Source organism: Choloepus didactylus (genome assembly GCF_015220235.1).
Source record: "Choloepus didactylus isolate mChoDid1 chromosome 23 unlocalized genomic scaffold, mChoDid1.pri SUPER_23_unloc3, whole genome shotgun sequence".
NCBI lineage: Eukaryota > Metazoa > Chordata > Mammalia > Pilosa > Megalonychidae > Choloepus > Choloepus didactylus.
This window is the reverse complement of record NW_023637597.1, coordinates 971,730-995,336: the sequence shown is the minus strand read 5'-3', so window position 1 is coordinate 995,336 and position 23,607 is coordinate 971,730. Positions and strand designations below refer to the sequence as shown.

The following is a 23,607-nucleotide window of genomic DNA, read 5'->3' as shown; positions in this document are numbered from 1 at the left end:
ATGCACCTGGAGAAAGTAATCTTTGTTGAGAGTGAGCAGGTGAGCAGGAGAGGAGCCCAGGACCCAGTGGAGATGCCCCCAAGCTTTGCTTCATGAGACCCTATGGCTGGGACCAGGTTCTGTCCAATTCCCTGCCCAGGTGACCACTGAGTGCTGCTGCTGAGAGGTTGGTCTGTCTGAGTCTGTCCCTCAGAAATTGATGGCTACAGCCTGAGGGGTAGAGGGAGGGTCCCAGCCTGCCACGGTGAGGACTGAATCTTGCCACCTGAGGACCCCCCACCTCAGTGCTCCTTTGTGAGTAGGTTCCACCTGGGCAGCTCCAGCTTCTCCTAGATATTCCCAAGTGCAGCACTGCTGCCCCCTGCTGGTGGAGGAGACCCCAGACCCACCTTCCCTCCTCCAGGTGACCCCAAGGCACCTCTCATCAGAGGACATCTGCACCCTCACTGCCCTATAGCAAGATGGTGTGAGCCTCATCTGAACTTGAAGGGTCTCCTCACCACATAAAAAAATAAAAACAGTTAAATGAATTTTAATAATATATTTTATTTAACATAATATATTAAAAAACAGTATGATTTCCCATGTAATCAATACAAAGTTGTTCATGAGATATTTTACCACCTTTTTGTCACACTAAGTATGAAATTTGATGTATATTGTATATTTGTCTCTCTTTTCAATTTGTACACTAATTTTTAATGGAAATACTTGATTGAGTTTTAAGGGTTCAGAAAATTTTCTGGTATTCAAATAGATGTACATATCCAAGTTGTTTAACCAACCATATTTAAAATTTTTCCAATAATTGCCTACAGTAATAAAGTATTGTTTCCTTTAACATTCAAATTCACATGGACAAAATTGGTTCACTTTCCTAGGAGAGTTGATTTGACTTTGAAACAAAAGCTTAACAGTTTCAAAACCATTATATCTGCCCAAATTAAGTAAACTCACTACCTCTTGCATCATCTCATTATTATTAACACTCAGCTAAAATGTTTATGCATAGATTGAAAGGCAGCTCTAAATTTGTCCGCATCAACAAAGGTTCAAATGTTCTACTTTTTTTTTTTTTTTTTCATTTATGAAGGCAATTTACAAAATCCTGCATACTTGGCCCCAACACTTGGATTTTATTTAATGTGCATTCTTATGAAGTGAGATATTGATGAGAAAATATCAATCAAGTTATAATTGATTTTCTTACTTGATTATTGACTATTTGGCAATCACTCCTTGAGTTTAAAGAAAATATTGAGTAGCATTTCACAGAGCAGTAAAGTTTGTCAAAGTCTTCCATGACTGACAATAGGCCGTGATCCTTCATTCACTGTCTTTTCTTCCAGCAGCTCCATGAATGGGGGTGACTCACAGCATTTGCACAGATGCACTGACTGATTATAACACCCAGATCCAGAGGCTTTTCCTAGAGTCTGTGGAGAAAAATGAGCATGACTGCTACAATGTGTTCTCTAAAATGGAAAGGACCAACAAGAAAACATTAGCCTTTTGAAAAATGAATCTAATAAATCTGGGTTTTGAGAGGTCTATCATAGCTGAAATCTGTTTATTTTGTTATACACAAATTTTGCATATGTAACAAGTTATTTTGTCAAAGATGTAAAATATTCAAAGTATACCTGTGCAAAAAATTCAGTTTTTCATGCTTCATTTCATTGTAGATTTGGGAGTCCTTTAACACATACTATACTATGTACTTGTTGTATCATGTCTTATATTGTACAATTAATCAAGAATTAAGAATTATACTTGTGAATTTTGAATACTGAGCAAATCTTTCTTTGTTATTGTTAGAAAGTTTTGGTCTCTAATGGGTTCAGTGGTATAAATAAAAAGCTTTTATTTTTACTATAGTGTATTTAATTATAATAAAGTTTACAAAATTAAAATGATTTTTTTTACCATTTCTCAATCTAAGAAATACTTTTTTGTGTGCAAGAATGCAAGACATTTTATATAACTGGTCAAATTCATAAGATCAGAATATCAAAAAATCATTTAAAGTTTTTGTTGTGGAAAACATAATTCTTTTACCAATTCTTTTTTTATTATTATTATTATCTCAAATGGGACCATGCAAAGTAATTCAAAGTATGTAAATAATCATTTGGTCCCCTTTGGGCATTCTATACAATATTTTATACAACATTTTATAGAATGTTGTCAGCAACAGGAAAATGAATGGCATGAGCTTGACTGGAAAATGTCACCTTTTTTGCAAAACATGCAGGACAGTGTCTACCTCATGTCTGCAAGTCTTAATTTACAATAACTAGTTCTTTTATTTGGGAGGCACAAGGGACTGAAAATTTACCTACCCAATTTTATGCAACTTCCACACTAAAAGGCAGAAATTATGGTCCCAAAGCTGCAAACTTTGGAGGTTTGAGATAGTACACATTATTGTCTGTAGTAGGTTCAATGGCTTGCCTTGAAAATGTTGGTTTTTACTCTAAAGAGAAATAAATTTCCTTAGGGCCATTCCTCTAAGTTTGCTAGACTGGCTTCCAGAAGAATCCCCATGAATTTAAAGGGAGACAACTGTAACATATTAATTAATTCAAATAGAAGATCACAGAATGTTGCTAGTTGCATAGACTAAAAACAGTTATTTGCTAAATGGCACAGAAGAAAATCCTGACACAAGTGGCACTACTTAGTCAAAACATTTGTGGCCAAAGAAAATTATACTAAATATTTATAGGCTAAATTTCAAAGCAATGTTTGATATCAATATTGTACATATTTTATATGTCAAATACATAGTTCAACAGTTTGTAACATAAGGTCATGCATTATTACCTCTAAGAATATCATATACAAGAGAAATTGCTCCTTGGGAGAGCCCTGGGAGGAAGCAGCTGCTGAGATGACACAAAGCTCCTTGCTCAGGGGACTCTGCCAGGCAGAGAGGACAAAGCTGCTGAGTCCCCATCAGTGAGCACAGGGACCAGCCCCCCAGGCCAGGCCTCTTTGATAGAATGGTCCTTACTGATCCCAGTGTAGGAACCCCAGGGCAGTCCCACATCACCCCCTGCTGGTCACAGGGGAGGATGACACCATTGCTGAAAGGCCTGAGAGCTCCACTGCTTATTTCCCCCTCCCAAGATCACTTTCTATTTCCAAACATCAATGGGCTGGCTTCTACCTTTTGTGATTCTGACACACCATGCTTGATTACTAAACAGTTTCTCACTTCAAGAGAGGCTACTGGATTTGCAATCATGTGCAAAAACTACACCCTATGGGGTTAGCACCAACACAGGAGATTCTGGAAAAAGCTCATACATGTTTTCCATCAGTCAACTATGAGATGAGGGGCCACTGTGCTGGTTTGAAGACCATGGAGGCCTTTTCATGGAAGCTGCCTGGGGGGGCTGGGTATTTTCCAGGAAGGAAAATTTGCTCAGGCTTGTTCAACAGATGGCAATTCAGCAATCACTCAAAAAGATATTCAAAGCTTTTAGAATGTTGATAGGAATTTAATTCATATTAGTGATTTGGGAGAAACTAACAGCTACACTAGACTTAATATTTAGCAGCAAATAGTGTAACAGTGTTCTCTATTTTATGAATGAGACTTTATCTCCTTAGGTAAAAGTTGTGTTTTGTTCATATTTATATTATAACTTTCCAGTCAGGATTTTTTTGTGGATGTTACACAATTTGTTCTTATTGTAAACAGATTTTTTTCTCTCTTGACTTTCCTATGGTTGTTTTAAGTTTAAAAGTAATCTAAGTATATCTTTTAATGTCATGATTCCACAGAATGCCATGGCCATATGGAATTAGCAGCAAATTCTTCTCAGATTCTGTACATTGTGTGTGTTGGTGCAAGGATACATTCTTAAGTCTTTATATGTATTTAGTGACAATCTAAGAGATGTTTTCTGAATGGGGAATATTTTATAGAAAGAAGAGTAAATATAGTTTCACATCACCAATATAAGAGTCATAGGACATCGCCTGTGGGGCCTGGGGTTTTGTCCTACCTCCTCCCCTGCCTGTGTCACTGTGACAAGCACTGCTGTGCCAAATCTCACAGTAGTAGTCAGCCTCATCCTCAGGCTGCAGCCCAGAGATGAGCAAAAGGCCTGCATTGGCTTGAGATGTCTTTGGATCCAGAAAAGAAGCTGGGGACCCCAGAGCCTGAGTCTGAGTAGTAGCTCAGGAGATACCAGGGAGGGCCCCCTGGCTTCTGCTGGTACCAGTGTATTGTGTATTCACCCATGTTGAAGCCACTGCTGAGGGTGCAGGGGAGTCTCACAGAGGATCCTGGGGATGCAGAGAGGGAGGGCAGCTGGGTCACCACAGGCTGGGAGAGGGAACCTGCAAACACAGACACTCATGGGTGACCAGGCATGGACCAGGGTGAAGCTCCTGCAGGTCTGAAAGGGGCTGATGTAGGCTGGGGGGGTCTTCCCTGGGTGTCTGCAGCCTATCCCTACCTGTGCAGTGGGAGAGGAGCAGGAGGAGGAGAGGGGTCCAGGCCATGGTGGACACAGCCCCTGAGGCCCCCAGTGGACCTGGGCTGCTCTTATTCCCTCCCTAGTGGCCCCACCAAAGGAGGGGCTGCTCATGTAAATTAGGCCCCACCTCTTCTCTGCTCCCCTTTTCCCTAAGCTGAAGATCTCATGGTTAGAAGAGGCTGAGGGGCAGGGCTACACTTTGTGCCCCTTGGGGGAGCCCTGGAAGGAAGTAACTGTCAGGACACCACATGGGCCTGTGAGCAGGAGGCTCTGGCAGGCCTAGACAGGACCCTGGTTCTCTGAGGCAGGAAGAGAAAGGGAGTTTCTGTGTGATCCCAGGGACCCTTTTCCCTAAACCCTGTCTAAAAACATGGAGCCTGATGAGGAGGCCTCAAACTCTTTCTTCTGAGGCTGCAGTGAGGTGCCTCTGTCCCCAAGCACAGTCTCATCCCCTGGCCAGACTTCCATGGAAGCTGACTTACTCCATGCAAACACCTCCTGGCTTCTTGCTGTCTACCAGCCCTTGCTTGGACCAGAAAAAAGTAAAGGAAAAGAAGGCAGTGAACTAATTCAGATGGAATAGCATGAGGGTGCCAGACACAGGAGCTCATGGGGGTCACAGTGTGCATCACAGGTGCAGGAAAGGCTCACATTAGTGAGGACACCATTGACCCCACTGCCCTGGAGCCAGCTGAGTGGTTGACCAGCTGTCAGGCCCAGCACCCTCACTCTCAGGGCAGCCCACAGTGCCCTCTGCTGGCCACAAGGCAAACATCCTCTGGCCTCTGGGATTCCAATAAACCCATGTGCAGAATGTCAACCTTTCACCCACATATTTTCTTTTTTTTTTTTTTTAATTAAATTTAGTTTTATTGAAATACATTCACACACCATACAATCATCCATGATATACAATCCACTGTCTACAGTATGATAACATAGTTATGCATTCATCACCACAATCTATCTCTGAACATTTTCCTTACATCAGAAAGAACCAGAACAAGAATAAAAAATAAAAGTGAAAAAAGAACACCCAAATCATCCCCCCATCCCACCCCATTTGTCCTTTAGTTTTTATCCCCATTCCTCCATTCATCCATACACTAGATAAAGGGGGTGTGATCCACAAGGACTTCACAATCACACTGTCACCCCTTGTAATCTACATTATTATATAATTGTCTTCAGGAGTCCAGACTGCTGGGTTAGAGTTTGGTAGTTTCAGGTATTTACTTCTAGCTATTCCAATACATTAAAGCCTAAGAGGTGTTATCTATATAGTGCATAAGAATGTCCACCAGAGTGACCTCTCGACTCCATTTGGAATCTCTCAGCCACTGAAACTACTTCGTCTCATTTTGCATCCCCCTTTTGGTCAAGAAGATACTCTCAGTCCCATGATGCCGGGTCCACATTCATCCCCGGGAGTCATACTCTGCGTTGCCAGGGAGATTTACACCCCTGGGAGTCGGGTCCCACGTAGGGGGGAGGGCAGCGAGTTCACCTGTCGAGATGGCTCAGTTAGAGAGAGAGAGGGCCACATCTGAGCAACAAAGAGGTACTCAGGGGGAGACTCTTAGGCACCATTACATACAACTTTAGACTCTCCTTTGTGGTAATGAGCTTCATAAGGGCAAGTCCCATGCTCAAGGGCACAGCACATCAAACCACCAGTCCCAATGTTTGTGACAACATCAACACCAGTCCAGGTGAGGATGTCCAACACATCCGCACCTTCCCCCAGATCCTCGGGGCTGGGGAGGGGGAGGCTGTAAATATATTTTTTATTATCTGCCCAAATTACTCTAGGATGTCTCTCTATTTCACTGCAGCCTATACTAACCTACTGTATCTCACTTCCTATTCAAAGTTCCATGCAATTGTGGTGTTTGAACAAATTGACTGCAGAGTTGTACCGTTTAGAAAATTTAGATCCTGTACCAAATAGATATCTATTCTCTTAGTCTCATATGAAAGTTAAAGTTTTAAAACACAATCAGTTTCAACCTTTACCCTTTGGCCTGGCTTGCCCTGGTCTTAACCACACCTGCTTCATTCATATCACTAATTGAAGTCTGCACTCATTTTCAGCTTTTTTTTTTTTTTTTTTTTTTTGACAGTGGCTGTATGCACTAATACTGACATTCATATCTGCCGAGCTCTAGCTCTGAGTTTCAGGTGTCTCAGAGATACGCATTGTTCCAGAGACCAATCAGGTTATACGCTAGGGGATCAGCATCTCAAAGTTTAGAGATAGGCCTTACAATTCAGGGATAGAGTTAACTGCTGTAAGAGCTTACAATCTAGGGACTATTACAATTATTGTGTCCACGTTAGGCTATGTTCTAAGAATCAATTCTGAGTTTACACATTGTAGTTAGTACATATTGGTGAGGCATCATCCCTCTCACCATGTTTTCTCCAGCACTTTTACTCCTATATATATATTTTCCTACAATTTTATAGAGTTATGTTCACATACCATACATTTATCCACAGTGTACAATCAGTTGTTCATGGTATCATCATAAAGTTGTACATTTATCACCACAATCAGCACTTGAACATATTGATTACTACAAGAAAAATTGTTTTGTTTTGTTTTTTTAGCAATAAGAAAAAATGATAAAAAGAAAAATAACATGTCATACAATACAATATACTACTAAGGACAGCAAATAACACCACTACCAAGAATCCCATATTACTCCCCTATATCCCCCTCTGATATACATTTAGCATTGGCATATTACCTTTGTTACATTTAATGGAGGTATATTACAATGTTACTGTTGACCATAGACTCCAGTTTGCTTTGATTATGTTTTTTCCTGAATACCATCCCTTTTTCAAATTTCTATATGGTTGACATTCATTTGCTTTCCCACATGCAAAAACATTTTTATATTTGTATATTTAGTAACAGTCATTGGCGACTCCAGTTTTTGCCACATTGTACAGTCCCAGTCTTTATCATCTATCTTTACCTCTGGTGTCATACATTCTCCTGTTCCACCTCTTTCAGCTTTACTCACAGACATCTTTGTTCAGTGTACTTACAATACCGTGCTACCATCACACAGTATTATGCTATCTATTTCTGGATCTATGCAATCAATCCTAAACATTCTGTAGTCCTTCAGCATCAAATGGCTGATCTCTGCCCTCTTTCTATCTCCTGGTTGCCTGTGTTGTCAGCTTTTAACTCCCAAAGTTTGTTCATTAATGTCTGTTCATGTTAGTGAGACCATACAGAATCTGTCCTTTTGCTTCTGGCTAACTTCACTCAACATAATGTCCTCAAGGTTCATCCACATTATTACATGATCCATGTCTTTGCTTTGTCTTACAGCTGCATAATATTCCATCATGTGTATATACCACAGTTTGTTTATCCACTTGACCTTTGATGGACATTTGGGCTGTTTCCATCTCTTGGCAATTGTGAATAATGCTGCAATAAACATTGGTCTACAAATGTCTGTTTGTGTCTTAAGTTTCAGTTCCTCTGAGTATATACCCAGCAATGGAATAGCTGGGTCATATGGCAAATCTATATTTAGCTTCCTGAGGAACCTCCATACTGTCTTCCAGAGTGGTTGCACCATTCTACATTCCCACCACAATGAATAAGTGTGCCTCTTTCTCCACATCCTCTCCAGCACTTGTCATTTTCTGTTTTTTGGATAATGGCCATTCTGGTAGGTGTGAGATGATATCTCATTGTGGTTTTGATTTGCATTTCCTTAATAGCCAGTGAAGTTGAGCACTTTTTCATATGCTATTGAGCCATTTGTATTTCCTCTTCAGAAAAATGTCTGTCCATGTCTTTTGCCCGTTTTTTAATTGGATTGTTTGTCTTTCTGTTATTGAGATTCAGGATTCCTTTATATATTTGGGATATTAAACCCTTATGTGATACATGGTTTCCAAATATCATCTCCCATTGTGTAGGTTGCCTTTTTACTTTCCTGACAAAGTCCTTTGATGTACAAAAGTGTTTAATTTTGAGGAGGTCCCATTTGTCTATTTGTTCTTTTGTTGCTCGTGCCTTGGGTGTGAGGTCTAAGAAACCACCTCCTTTCACAAGATCTTTAAGATATTGCCCTACATTTTCTTCTAAGAGTTTTATGGTCTTGGTGCTAATGTTTAGGTCTTTGATCCATTTTGAGTTAATTTGGGTATAAGGTGTGAGATGGACATCCTCTTTCATTGTTTTGGAAATGGATATCCAGTTCTCCAAACATCATTTATTGAACAGGCTGCTCTTTCCCAGTTGCTTCGCCTTCACTGCCTTATCAAAGATCAGTTGTCCATAGATGTGAGGGTCTACTTCTGAACACTCAATTCGATTCCATTGATCAGTATATCTGTCCTTATGACAGTACCATGCTGTTTTGAGCACTGTAGCTTTGTAATATGCTTCAAAGTCAGGTAGTGTGAGACCTCCCACTTCATTCCTCTTTCTCAAGACATTTTTGGCTATTCGGGGCACCTTACCCTTCCAAATAAATTTAGTTATTGGTTTTTCTATTTCTGTAAAGTAAGTTGTTGGGATTTGAATTGGTATTGCATTGAATCTGTAGATCAGTTTAGGTAAAATTGCCATCTTAACTATATTTAGTCTTCCAATCCATGAACATGGTATGTTCTTCCATTTTTTCAAGTCTTGTTCAATTTCTTTTAGCAGTTTCTTATAGTTTTCTATGTAAAGGTCTTTTGTGTCCTTGGTTAAGTTTATTCCTAAATACTTGATTCTTTTGGTTGCTATTGTAAATGGGATTTTTTTCTTGATTTCCTCCTTTTGTTGCACATTACTTGTGTATAGGAACACTACAGATTTTTACATGTTGATCTTGTAGCCTGCTACTTTGCTGTATTCATTGACTAGTTCTAGTAGCTTTGCTGTAGATTTTTCTGGATTTCCTACATATAGAATCATGTCATCTGCAAATAGTGAAAGTTTTACTTCTTCCTCTCCAATTTGGATGCCTTTTATTTCTTTTTCTTGCCTGATTGCTCTAGCTAGAACTTACAGCACAATGTTGAATAGCAATGGTGATAGTGGGTATCCCTGTCTTGTTCCTGATCTTAGAGGAAAAGCTTTCAGTCTCTCCCCATTGAGTGTGATGTTAGCTGTGGGTTTTTCATATATTGCCTTTATCGTATTGAAAAAGTTCTCTTCTATTCCTATCCTTTGGAGTGTTTTCATCAGGAAAGGATGTTGAATTTTGTCAAATTCCTTTTTCTGCATCAATCGAGATGATCATGTGGTTCTTCTGCTTTGATTTATTGATGTGGTGTATTACATTAATTGATTTTCTTGTGTTGAACCAGCCTTGCATACCTGGAATAAATCCTACCTGGTCGTGGTGTATAATTCTTTTAATGTGCTGCTGGATTCGATTTGCGAGTATTTTGTTGAGGATTTTTGCATCTATATTCATTAAAGAAATTGGTCTATAATTTTCTTTTTTTGTAGTATCTTTGCCTGGTTTTGGTATTAGGGTGATGATGGCTTCATAGAAAGAGTTAGGTAGCTTTCCCTCTTCTTCAATTTTTTTGACGAGATTGAGCAGGATTGATACTAATTCATTCTTGAATGCTTGGTAGAATTCACATGTGAAACCATCTGTTCCTGGGCTTTTCCTTTTTGGGAGCTTTTTGATGACTGACTCAATCTCTTTACTTGTGATTGGTTTGTTGAGGTCATCTATTTCTTCTTGAGTTAATGTTGGGTGTTTATGCTTTTCTATGAAGTTGTCCATTTCATCGAAGTTGTCTAGTTTATTAGCATATAGTTGCTCATAGTATCTTCTCATTATCTCCTTAATTTCTGCAGGGTCAGTAGTTATATTTCCTTTCCCATTTCTGATTGCATTTATTTGCATCTGCTCTCTCTTTTTTTTTGTTAGCCTAGCCAGTGGTCCATCGATTTTATTGATTTTCTCAAAGAACCAACTTCTGGTTTTGTTGATTCTCTCTGTTGTTTTCCTGTTCTCACTTGCATTTATTTCTGCTCTAATCTTTGTTATTTCTTCCCTTCTGCTTGCTTTGGGGTTAGTTTGCTGTTCTTTCTCTAATTCCTCCAGGTGAGCAGTTAACTCTTCAATTTTTGCTCTCTCTTCTCTTTTAATATAGGCATTTAGGGCAATAAATTTCCCTCTCAGCACCGCCTTTGCTGCATCCCATAAGTTTTGATAAGTTGTGTTTTCATTGTCATTTGCCTCAAGGTATTTACTAATTTCTCTTGTAATTTCTTCCTTTACCCACTGGTTTTCTAAGAGGGTGTTGTTTAGCCTCCATATGTTTGTGAATTTTATGACCTTCTGCCTTTTATTTATTTCCAACTTCATTCCATTGTGGTCTGAGAAAGTGTTTTGCATAATATCAATATTTTTAAATTTGTTGAGACTTGCTTTGTGACCCAACATGTGGTCTATCCTAGAGAATGTTCCATGAGCACTTGAGAAAAAAGTGTATCCTGCTGTTGTTGGATGTAGTGTTCTATAAATGTCCGTCAATTCTAGTTCATTTATCATACAATTCAACATCTCTGTTTCTTTAGTGATCCTCTGTCTAGATGTTCTATCCATTGATGAGAGTGGTGTATTGAAGTCTCCAACTATTATTGTAGAGGTGTCTATTTCTCCTTTCAGTGATTTCAGTGTTTGCCTCATGAATTTTGGGGCATTCTGGTTTGGTGCATAAATATTTATGACTATTATGTTTTCTTGATGAATTGACCCTTTTATTAATATATAGTGTCCTTCTTTGTCTCTTTTAATTGTTTTGCTTTTGAAGTCTAACTTGTCTGATATTAATATAGCTACTCCCACTTTTTTTCTGGTTGTTGTTTGCATGAAATATCTTTTTCCAACCTTTCACTTTCAGTCTATGTTTGTCCTTGTGTCTAAAGTGAGTTTCTTGTAGACAGCATATAGATGGGTCCTGTTTTTTAATCCATTCTGCCAGTCTGTGTCTTTTTATTGGGGAGTTTAATCCATTTACATTTAGTGTTATTACTGTAAGGGCAGTACTTTCTACTGCCATTTTGTTTCTTGGAATTTATATGTCATATCTTATTTTTTCCTCTCCTTTTACCTTTCCTGATAATCTTCATTTCTTCACTCTTCTCCAACTCTCTCTCTCTCCTGTCTTTTCCTATCAGCCTGTAGCACTCCCTTTAGTATTTCTTGTAGTGCCGGTCTCTTATTCACAAACTCTCTCAGTGTCTGTTTGTCTGAAAATGTTTTAATCTCTCCCTCATTTTTGAAGGAAAGTTTTGCTGGATATAGAATTCTTGGTTGGCAGTTTTTCTCTTTCAGAATCTTAAATATATCATGCCACTGTCTTCTTGCCTCCATGGTTTCTGCAGAGAAATCTGTACATAGTCTTATTGACCTTCCCTTGTATGTGATGGATCACTTTTCTCTTGCTGCTTTCAGAATCCTCTCTTTGTCTTTGACATTGGACAATCTGACCAGTAAGTGTCTTGGAGTAGGTCTATTGGGATCTATTCTATTTGGGGTACATTGTACTTCTTGAATCTCTAATTTTCTGTCTTTTATAAGAGTTGGGAAATTTTCAGTGAATATGTCTTCTATTACTCTTTCTGCCCCTTTTCCCTTCTCTTCTCCTTCTGGGATACCCATAACACGTATATTTGTGCGCTTCATGTTGTCACTCAGTTCCCTAAGACCCTGCTCATATTTTTCCATTTTTTTCACCATCTGTTCTTTTGTGTGTATGAATTCAAATGACCTGTCTTCCAGTTCACTGATCCTTTCTTCTGCCTGTTCAAATCTACTGTTGTGTCCCTCCATTGTGTTTTTCATCTCCTCCATTGTGGCCTTCATTCCCATGAGTTCTGCCATTTGTTTTTTTTAAGTTTATGAATTCTTCTTTATGGTCAGCCAGTGTCTTCTTTATATCCTTCAGCTCTTTTGCTATATCTTCCTTCATTTCATCAAATTTATTTAGCATTAGTTGCCTCCACTCCTGTGTCTCAGCTGAGCTATTAGTTTGTTCCTTTGGCTGGTCCATGTTTTCGTGTTTCCTGGTATGGCTTGTTATCTTAAGTTGTCTAGGCATCTGATTTTCTTGATTAGTTTATTTTGGAGCTTGTTTTCTGTCTTTTACCTAGTGGTTTTCTTGTTGGTTGGCTTTGTTCTCTGGCCTCTGTTATTCAGTTCAACTTATTCTAGACCTCTAACTTAGGTTCTATTTAGTTGATCAGAATTTTTCCCCTCTTGTTTTTTCTGTTTCTTGCTCTGCCTCTATGTAACCTTTTTGTGTGTGGGTCTCCTCAGATATGGTCGACCCTAGTCAGATTTTCCCAGTCTAGTGAGGCCCAGGTCTCATTGGGAGGGTATGGAGTTTTCCTGAGAATGAGACCCTCCTATGAGGCCTTTAGAATTGGTGCTTTTCCTCTCCTGTCCAGCAGGTGGCGCTGGCCAGCCCGCAGCTCCCCCACCAGTGTAAGGAGGTGTGGAGCCTTTAGTTCTCCTGGTGACTCTGATCCTGTCAGGGGCGTGGCTGACTGAAGCAGGAATCTGAATTCCAGCCCCTGGGGTCTGAATTCCCAGAAGGAGGACTGCCAGTTGAGCTGGACCTCCCTCCACTCTCCCAATCCTCAGAACTCCAGTTGTCTCTCAGGGGCACTATTCCCTTCTCCCCTCTCCTCTTTGGGGCCTCTCCAGGTAGATTCCTTGGTCAGCCTGAGTTGCCAATTAAAGACGGGGGTGGAGGCCTTCAGTAGTGAATATGGAATTCAAAGACACTGTGGGTACTCTGTCTCCCCCAAGCCCAGCCTAGTCCCTCAACCTGGGCTTTCCAATGGAAAATAACCACATATATTAGTTTTAGATTAAAAAAAAAAAAAATAGAAAAGAAATCAAGAAAAAGAAAAAAGGGAACAAAAAAAAAAAAAAAAAGAGTCTCTTTTAAAAGTCTTTCCCCAGCCTGGAAGTTTTGTCAGTGTCAGAATAGAGCATTTAAAGATATGCTTTGGGCTATTGTCTGATAATTACTCTCCAACCACTTCAGTTCCACCTCTGCTGGGGGCTATTGAAATGCAAAAAGATAAGGGATCAGTGAGAAGCCAGAAGGGACAAAATATAGGAAAAAAAAATGGCTTTTTTGGAGTCTGGGAGTGGGTGCCTGCTTTTACGTGCTCCCACTTCTCAGAGCCCAGCCCTTCTTTAGCACCCCAGCTCCCAAAGTTAGTTAATTAATTTGTTAATTAATTCTGCAGTTGAGGCTGGGTTGAGCCTCCCTTCTTGCCCTCAGCAGATTGCTGTTTTTTGGTTCCCCCCCCCTCCCCTTTCAGGGAGCTGGCAGCAAGACAGTCTGTGAGGTCTGGGTGGGGAGGGGCACCAGACCCCTGGTCCGGGAAACTTACAATGTTCGCTGCGATCTCAGCTTTTCCTCCAATTCCAAACTTGTGTCCAATGTGTGACTGGTTACTGGAGACCCCAAAAACAGTTTCATATAGTTCTTGGGTAATTGCCAGCTGCTCTAGGGGAGAGACGAAATTCTGCTCCTCACCACTCCGCCATCTTGCCCCGCCCTCTCTCCCCCACATACTTTCTTAAAGTCACTACTCAAGACTGTAGAGCAAGAAGGGGCATCCATATGTCCTGAACTGAAACAGGGATGGTCTCACACAGGGATGTTTATCTTGATTAGAAACTATTCTTTCACTGACTATCATTATTATGAAAATGTCAATGTCTGTCAGCTGTGTCCCTGAATTTCCAACCTTCCCTGTTTCTGCCAGACACTGACCATGGTGAGTAAGAGGATGAGTAAAGCAGGCAATAGGAATATGCACCTGGGGAAATAACTCCCTGTGCTTGTTGGGGGCAGGGATGGGCAGGGTTCAAGGTAAAGAAGTCTGAACCCAAATGTGATGAATCAATTTGGATCTACAGGAGGACCTGGGTGATCTCTGTGGCAGAGAGGGAGAAAGGGCTCTCTGGCACCAGGTCAGGGCATGTGCCAAGACCAGATGTGGGTAGTTATTGGTGACACTGGTGAATGGTTATTTGTTGTCAGAGAGCTGTGCTATATGTGTGTATAAATCCAACTCCTCCAATTGGATTAATAAAGAAAAATCTAGAACATGAATATTCCCTTAGTTAAATCTTGTATTTTTCAATTATTTTGGAAAGTAGAATAGACATGAAACATTGGATACATGCAGCAGGATGTCACCTGTAGGCATTTGTTAATCCTGCAGGTCCAAGCATGTCACCTCATACAAATGATAGCTGAATAGTTGGGAAAAATGTTCAATATAATCCTTTAGCTGGAAAATGCTTAGTATAGTCTTCAGTAGCAGGAAAATGTTTATTATGATCATTTCACTCAAGCAGACTTGAGTTATTTCTTTTATTAAATTCAGTTTTATTGAGATACATTCACACACCATAAAATCATCAATGGTATACAATCAACTGTCCACAGTATGATCACATAGTTATGCATTCATCACCACAATCTATCTGTGAACATTTTCCTTATATCAGAAAGAACCAGAACAAGAATAAAAAATAAAAGTGAAAAAAGAACACCCAAATCATCCCCCCATCCCACCCCATTTGTCCTTTAGTTTTTATCCCCATTTTTCTACTCATCCATACACTAGATAAAGGGGGTGTGATCCACAAGGTCTTCACAATCACACTGTCATCCCTTGTAATCTACATTATTATATAATTGTCTTCAGGAGTCCAGATGGCTGAGTTGGAGTTTGGCAGTTTCAGGTATTTACTTCTAGCTATTCCAATACATTAAAACCTAAGAGATGTTGTCTATATAGTGCATAAGAATGTCCACCAGAGTGACCCCTTGACTCCATTTGAAATCTCTCAGAAACTGAAACTATTTCATCTCATTTGGTATCCCCCTTTTGGTCAAGAAGATACTCTCAGTGTCATGATGCCAGATCCAGATTCATTCCCGGGAGTCATATTCTGCATTGTCAGGGAGATTTACAACCCTGGGAGTAGGGTCCCACATAGGGGGGAGGGAAGTGAGTTCACCTGTCAAGGTGGCTCAGTTAGAAAGAGAGAGGGCCACATGTGAGCAACAAAGAGGCACTCAGGGGGAGACTCTCAGGCACAATTATATGCAAGTTTAGCCAGACTTGAGTTATTTTAAGCCTAAAAGCCCTTGTTGAAATATCTTGCTGTGATGTAATCTCAAACATTAAGTCTATGTTCCTCTTCTATCACTGCAATAAAATCCTCTTCTGTTTTTGCTTGCCAGAGTGAGATAACATCAAAAAAAGGATGTGTTGACCAAACATGAGTGAAGCAGACACGTTTTTATTTTCAGATTTTCTCTGAACACTTGCAAGTTCTTTATCTCCTCAGAGTATAAAGGCCCAAGCTCCCTTTTCTCACTTTGAACTGGTCTTGGAAAATTTTTCCTCCAGTTCCTTATATGTGCACCTGTAAATAAAACTCACCTTCTCACCAAGAGAGACTAGATTCTCTGTTTGATATGGGATCAGGTGGGCCTGTTTTCTGAATGCAACTCTATTACATTTAAAAAGCCTGAATAGTTCAGTGTATTTCACATGGAACCAAGCATTTTGCTTTCCTGAGTCCAGGTCAAAGGTGCACCCTGAGTTCCCTGCACCTGGGGAGGCTGGGGGAGCTGCTGGTTGTGTCTCTTGTCCCTGAGGGCCTGGAGCCCTGGGTGAGCACCAAGGCTGCTCCACTCTGAGCAGTGACAGTCAGCCAAGTCCTCAGGCTGGAGCCCAGAGAGGCTCAGAGAGGCTGAGCTGCTCCACCTGGAGCCTGAAAGTGGATCTAGGGGCCCTGGGAGTCAGTAGTGGTTTCTGTTAATTGGGGGCTTGGGGACACAGCCCTGGTCTGCTGCATACAAGAAGCCCCTTCAGTGCAGACCCTGTTGCTGTTTCCAGAGAGGTGACTGTGGCATCTGGCTCAGGTCCTTCAAGGCAGAGGGTGGCTGAACCAGCCCCACCTGGGCCACAGGCACTGGAGGGTGCAGAAAGGACACTGAGTGCTGGACAGAGGGAGCCATGGGGCACAGTTGGGTGTGGGTCTCCCACCCCTCAGCCCCTGAGATGAGGGTGCCCTCCCCTGTAGAGAGTGGGGAAATGGGGGAGAAGATGGGCCAGGTCATGGCAGAAGTTTGGACTCTGCTTCCTTGAGCTCTGATGGAGACTGAGTGCCCCTCAGTCTCTTCAGATCTCCAAAAACAATCATGGGGAGTTGATACATTTCCATCAGACCTTGCTGTCTGTTTGTCCCTGGACCCTTCCAGCCCTGGGTCCTCCCAGATCTTCAGGAAAGAGAGGAGGAGATGAGTTGAACCAGGCCCAATGGGAAAGGAAGCCTGGCTTTTGGGGACCCTTGGGTCCTGCACATCATTGCTGTGGGCCCATCCTAGCTCAGTTTCCATGAGTTTTGCTCGACCCCTTGGAGGTCTGAGCAGTTTCCTTGACAATGAGGCTATCTCAAACCCAAGATGGGTTTGAGGCCCAAGGCTTAGCTGGAGTCTCTGACATTCCAGAGCACTCCCCTTTGGGGGTCACAGCTCACCCTGATCCACTCTCCTGGTGCCGCAGCTCTTTACAACATAGTGGGATTTGGGAGCCCCAGATTCCAGAAGGAGGGGTGGTTGTTCAGAAGAGGTGATTGAATGACAAGTTAAGAAGAAAGCTGACCTATCAGCTGAAATAGGTCACCAGTCTCAAGGCTGTGGAATGAGACTGAATATGGCAATGTCCTAAAAAGAGAAAAAAATGGTTTCTTTTTTCCTCTTCAAGTCTCCTGGTGCAAACAATTGAATCATTTCTTTCACTCAAGTTTTCAGTAAAGGTCTCAGCAGTGTCTTCAAAGCCCTTCATTTTCTTCTATTTCATCTTATTTTTTCAGGTCACAAATGGGGAGGCTCATTCAGGGAGCAGAGGGGGTTTGTGTCTCACTTCCCCTGCTCCTGGGCCCTGTGTGAGCTCTGGAGCTGCCATTCCTCTGTAGCCCCAGCGCCCCAGCGCCCCAGCACCTGAGCAGAACCCCACGCAGAGTGCTGAGCCCCTTGGCTCCCGCCCTTGCCAGCACCCCGGGTCCCAGGCAAAGCGTGCCCGCCGCCACTCTCTGACTGCGGGCGCCACCCCCGCCGCAGTCCCAGCAGCGCGCTGGGGTCCCCAGGCTCGCCCCTCTCAGAGGCTGGAGGGGCGGCCTCGGCGTCCAATAGGCGGGGGAATGCACACTGTGAAGTCTGCACTGTTCAGCCCCTTCTTCATTCTCCTTCTCTGGATCCTCATCGTTATCCTCTTTCCAATCGTGGACACGTGCAGGCCCGCGACCCAGCTCACCCTGCGCCCCTACTTCTCTCCCTACGGGGCTGGTCGCTGGGGCCCCGACTCCACCTCCGCAGGGGCGGTCCGGACAGCAGCCCAAGGCACGGCGCCCAAAAGCACAATGAGTCGCGGCCACAGCCAGGGCCGCCGCTGCCCACCCTCTTTACGGTCACGCCCCCTTACACCCGCGGGGTGCAGAAACCCCGGCTTATCCGCTTGGCCTATACTTTGCGCCGGCGGCGCCGCTGCGCTGGATCCTGGCGGAGGACGCGGCTTGCTGCCGGGGCCGGGCTGCCCAGAGCGCACCTGCACCTGCCCGCTCCGCGGCGCTACCAGCGGCCGGGGCCGCCGCGAGCCACCGAGCGGCGCAACGCTGGACTTGCCTGGCTGCGCAGCCTGGCGGGCTATTCTTCGTCGCAGATGGTGACACCCACAGTCTGGAGGGCTTCCGGGAGGTAGCGGCAGGGCGGCCCAACTGGGGGAAAGGGGCGGAAGGGGGCTAGGGGGCCTGCCGGGAGCCGTCACAGACCGACCCGCCCCCCGCCCCTGCCCTTCGTCTGCACTTCTGAGTTTCCTGCCCTCGGTGCACCCATGCTGGACTCCTGGTAGAACCGCTCCTTGCGGGCAGTTCGCAGACCTCGCTAGCCCTGGGGTGTTTGCGTTGTCTGTGGGAGTGGAGGGTGGGTGAAGGGACCCCTCTAGCACAGGCAGTGGGGGTGAGGTTGGCCTGACGCTGTGCTGCCCACCAGGCCCTGAGATGGGGCCGAGGGAATAGCCCAGGTGCGAGGCCCGGCGGTGACTGCCAGGAACGCGGCCCTGGTCGGCCTGAGGATGGAGCCCCGAAGGGGAGGCGCCGCAGCCGCGGAGCGGAGCCGGTCGGTGAAGCGAGCTAAGGGACATTGCAGCGCCCTAGGGCTCAGAGAGGGACTCTGCACGGTGGGGGGCAGGGCTTGGCGTCCTTTGAGGCCTTTCAGCCTCTAGATTCTGACTCTAAATCCACATAAGAAGAAATATGGAGAAAGTGATTAAAAACCGGCCCGTAAGCAAACTTCTCTTGTATAGGCCATGGCAAGGAAATGGTTACTATGAAAACACTGACTTCTTCAGGAGTCCTACCTCCACCCCTTCTCAAAGGCCTGTTCTGACCCTGAAAATTACTTCTTTCCCAAGAAAATTCTCTCTGGAAAAGAGTTGAGATTGTTCTGTTCTGTGGTTACCTCTTTTTGCTGCTGGAGGTTGGGCTGCTGGTCCCTTTTCCCAACCTTTCTCTAGGCGTCACTCCAGCTGATGAACAGGTCACTTCTGTGCACCGTGCTGTTGCCTTCCAGAGCCACTGAGAGCCCGGTGCGCAGCCTGGGCCCCTGCTGCTGAGATGGCACATGTGAGTGTTTCCAAGGCCCTGCATGCAGTCAGCAGACACGGGGTTAGGACAGATGTCATTTCTTTTTTTTTATTCATTTTATTGAGATACAGTCACATACCATGCAGTCATACAAAACAAAGCATACATTCATACATTCAATTGTTCACATTGCCATCACATAGTTGTGCGTTCATCACCAAAATCAATGCCTGACACCTTCATTACTACACACACAAAAATAACAAGTATAAAAATTAAAGTGAAAAAGAGCAATTCAAGTAAAAAAGAACACTGGGTACCTTTTTTGTTTGTTTGTTTCTTCCTTCCCCCATTTTTCTACTCATCTATCCATAAACTATACAAAGGGGAGTGTGGTCCATATGGCTTTCCCAATCACATTGTCACCCCTCATAAGCTACATTTTTATACAATTGTCTTCAAGATTCATGGGTTCTGGGTTGTAGCTTGATAGTTTCAGGTATTTACTGCTAGCTATTCCAATTCATTAGAACCTAAAAAGGGTTGTCTATATTGTACATAAGTGTGCCCACCAGAGTGAGCTCTCAGCTCCTTTTGGAATCTCTCTGCCACTGAAGCTTATTTCATTTCCTTTCACATCCCCCTTTTGGTCAAGAAGATGTTCTCTATCCCATGATGCCAGGTCTGCATTCCTCCCCAGGAGTCATATTCCATGTTGCCAGGGAGATTCACTCCCCTGGGTGTCTGATCCCACATAGAGGGGAGGCAGTGATTTCAACTGCAAAGTTGGCCTAGCTAGAGAGAGAGGCTACATCTGAGCAACAAAGAGGCATTCGGGAAGAGGCTGTTAGGCACAATTATAGGGAGGCCTAGCCTCTCCTTTGCAGCAACAGTCTTCCCAAGGGCAAGTCCTGTGGTAGAGGGCTCAGCCCATCAAACCACCAGTCCCCTATGTCTGTGAGCACAGATGTTATTTCTTGAGACTGGTATTTTGTTCTCCGGATGTGCATGCACACTGCCAGCGAGACTGGCTTGCCTGGATTTGTTTATTTTCCTTCTCCTTACACAATTATGACTGAAAGAAATCTTGGAAGTTTTGGAAATCTTGCTTGACTGCTGCCTTCCTCCACCTGAAATTCCTTGACATCCTGCCTTGGTGAGACCCACCCCCTCCCCAGCCCCTCTCCCCCACCCCTGAAAGCAAACTGGGTTCTCTAAAAATTCTGGTCTGAGTTGGACACTGGGAACTGACAAAATAACCTGTATCTCTAGTATCCATATGTGCTAACTTTACCCACACATTCATCCTAACCTCTCAGCTATAAAATCAATTTCTTAAAAACAACTTCAGCCTCATTTTTTTCTTCATGAATAAAAGGAGCAGTAATTGTTTTCCTTTCACTATGCAGGGCTTTCTTTCCATATTTCTCCAGAGAAATAAATAAGGTTGGCATTGTAAAAAAAGGCACACCCACACAAACACACACACAGCAATGGAGATTGACTCATGCTACACTCTAGATGACCCTTAAAAACTGTCTGTGAAAAAATGATGTGAAGGAAGCCAGTCACAAAGGATCACATATTATGTAAGTGCATTTATAAGAAATGCCCATATTGTTAAATTTGTATAGATAGAAAGTAGGATAATGATTATCTCGGCTGGGAATAGGAGGAGGGAGATGAGAGAATGAGAACAAATGGGAATGGAGTGTCTTTGTTGGGTGATCAGAAGGTTCCAAAATTATATTATGAGGCTGGCTGCACAAAACCATAAATATCCTAAAAACCATTGAATTTTACACTTTAAATTTGTGAAATTTACAGTATGAAAATCACAAATAATACAGCTGTTTTTTCTTAAATAAGAAGGAAAGATGAAGGCTTACCATTTGCTCTAGGTCTGTAAAAAAACATATTTCTTGCTACTTAAATATATGGTTCAATCTGCTTTTTAATTTTGAACAAAATGTTTAATCAGAGCTGGACATTCTTTTGCTGAAGACCATTTTAAATAGATAACACTTAGTGCTTTACAGAATTTCTATAAGGTCTTGAAAACTATTGGGTTTCAAAGTAATTTGTTGGAATTTTTTCTTATATTTAAGAATAATTTCATTTAGGGAAATCAGTTTTAATATGAATCAATAAGAAAAAAGACTAAAACCCTACTGGGAAAAACAGATGGATAAAAGACATAAACAGGCATTTCAAAGAAGAAAAAATATGTAATAGTCATAAAAGCATAAAAAAAGATATTTGCCCTCATTTGTAGTTAGGAAAATGAAAAATAAATGACAAGAAGATTGTGCTGCATAGAGTAGATTGGACAAAACAAGAAGTCTGAAAATAATAAATGCTAGTGAAGTGTGGGGACAAAATAATGAGAAGGAGCCATTGTCATTGACCCTGTAAATTTGCTGTGTGCTCTGACCTTCAGGCCCTGGGATGCTGACACTTAGAGAAGCCAAAGTCACCCTCCACTGGTGTTTGCCATCAGAGGGGTGACCAGCCTCACTGGGCAGGGGCAGGGCTCTGACTCTGTTCCCCATGGGCCTAGAGCACTGTGTGAGCACTGAGGCCCTTGTCACAGGCTGGGAGTGATAAGCAGCCTCATCCTCAGGCTGGAGGCCTGAGATGCTCAAAGAGCCTGAGTTACCAGACCTGGAGCCAGAGAAGAAATTGGGGATTCCCAAGGGTTGATTATTTTTACTATAGTTGAGGAGTTTGGGGACCATTCATGGGACCTGTTGGTACCAGTGCACAGAATAATCATCCCCAATGTTGGTGCTGCTCCCAGAGCAGGAAATGGTGTCCCTCTGGCCCAGAGCCCCAGACACCAAGGGCAGCTGAGTCAGCACTACCTGGGCCCAGACTCACAAGAGATGGTGATTCTGTTCTAGAGGCAAGAGGAGAAAGTAGGTTTCCATGTGGTTCCCCAAGGCCCTTTTCCCTGGTCCCACATCCAGTCACATTTCCACAGTGATTTAAACCTATTTGGAAGCACAACCTAAAATACTCTCACTATGTTAGAACAGCTCAGCCTTCATAATGAGGAGGGGGCATGGTGTACAGCCCAAAGGGTTGCCCGCAATTCAGCAGCACATGAGAAGCTTAGTCACCTGTGCAGTGAGCTACAAGGGTGAGGAGGAGAGGGGACAGGGCCATGTTGGTGATGACCCTGAGTCCTGCCTTCTCTGTCCCCACAGCTGAAGTAGAGCTTCCTCAAGGTCTCTCCCAGACCCTCTTCATACATGGAGGGATCAGAGGTTCCATCCATGCTAATGAGATCCCCCAGCTTTCTGATCCCCACATTGGGTCCTGGGTTTGGCCTTTCTGGGTGAGGAAAGGTGGGGATGGGGGATGGGCAGGGCAATTGGGACCCAGGGTTGGGGAGGGCTCAGCTGCAGCCCTGTGAACCCTGGCAGACAACACCGGGCAGTGCAGGTGGATGCCCCCAGCTCTGATCACCCCCAGGGCTCTCAAGAAGGTATTTGTTTGCCCCCTGGTGACCTGGAACTTGTTCAGTTGTGAGTGACTTGGTGACCTTAGCCCAAAAGGGACAGCTCCTGCCTTCCTACTGCTCTGCCCACTGACTCCCTGCCTTAGGGTTGGGCCAGAGGCCACTTTATGGGCCTTTATATTCCATAAGGACAATTATAAATCTGGACTCAAGCTCCTCAGGGGTGAAACTGCCCATGGTCCCCTTGGCTGTTCCCTGGGTCACAATGGAGATGGTTCCTTTTATTCAGGTGTTGATTTGTACAGGTGCCTCCTTTCCTTCCCTGCACTGTTGGAGGAATGGAGGCCAGGCAGGACACAGCTGTCCTCATGTGTCTGGAAAGATAAAGTTTGCTGGGGCCTCAGGAGGAGGGAACCAGGGACAACAGAAGAGCTAAGCAGATAAATGGCATAATTAAAAGATTACATGGAATTGATGAAGAGGAAGAGAATCTCACAAAGAAGCTATAGGCTGAGTAGCTCAGAGATGTACAAGGAGATACAAGAAAAGATGGCTCTCAAGAGCCAAGCAATTGGAATTCAGAAAGGAGGAGGTGGTTAATATGGCAAGTGTCTTAGGAATCCAGAGAAGATGTTGGGGTTGTCAGTGCAAGGATTTTCCTGATGGGTTCAGTGTGATCTAAAAGTGGCACTGGGGCTGTAAGGAAAGAGGGGCTGAGGCAGCATGTCGGAAGTATGAAGCCTGAAGGATGCCTGACAAATTGACAGGGGGAGAATATATTCCACTTTAGGGAAGGCTGGATGCCAAGTATCAGACAAAGAATGCACAGAATCCAGATGTCCTTCTCTGGATTTCTCATGTAAATGGACTCATGTTAATGTGCACTGTTTTGTCAGATGAAAAGATAAATATAAAATATAAGGTGATATAACCCTGTAGGATATTAACCCATTTGCCTCCAATACTG

General features: G+C 43.3%; 1 pseudogene; it reads left to right on the top strand.

Moving 5' to 3' along the window:
- LOC119525027 lies at positions 1 to 18,338 on the top strand (annotated as a pseudogene).
- Positions 18,339 to 23,607: the final 5,269 nt, after the last annotated feature.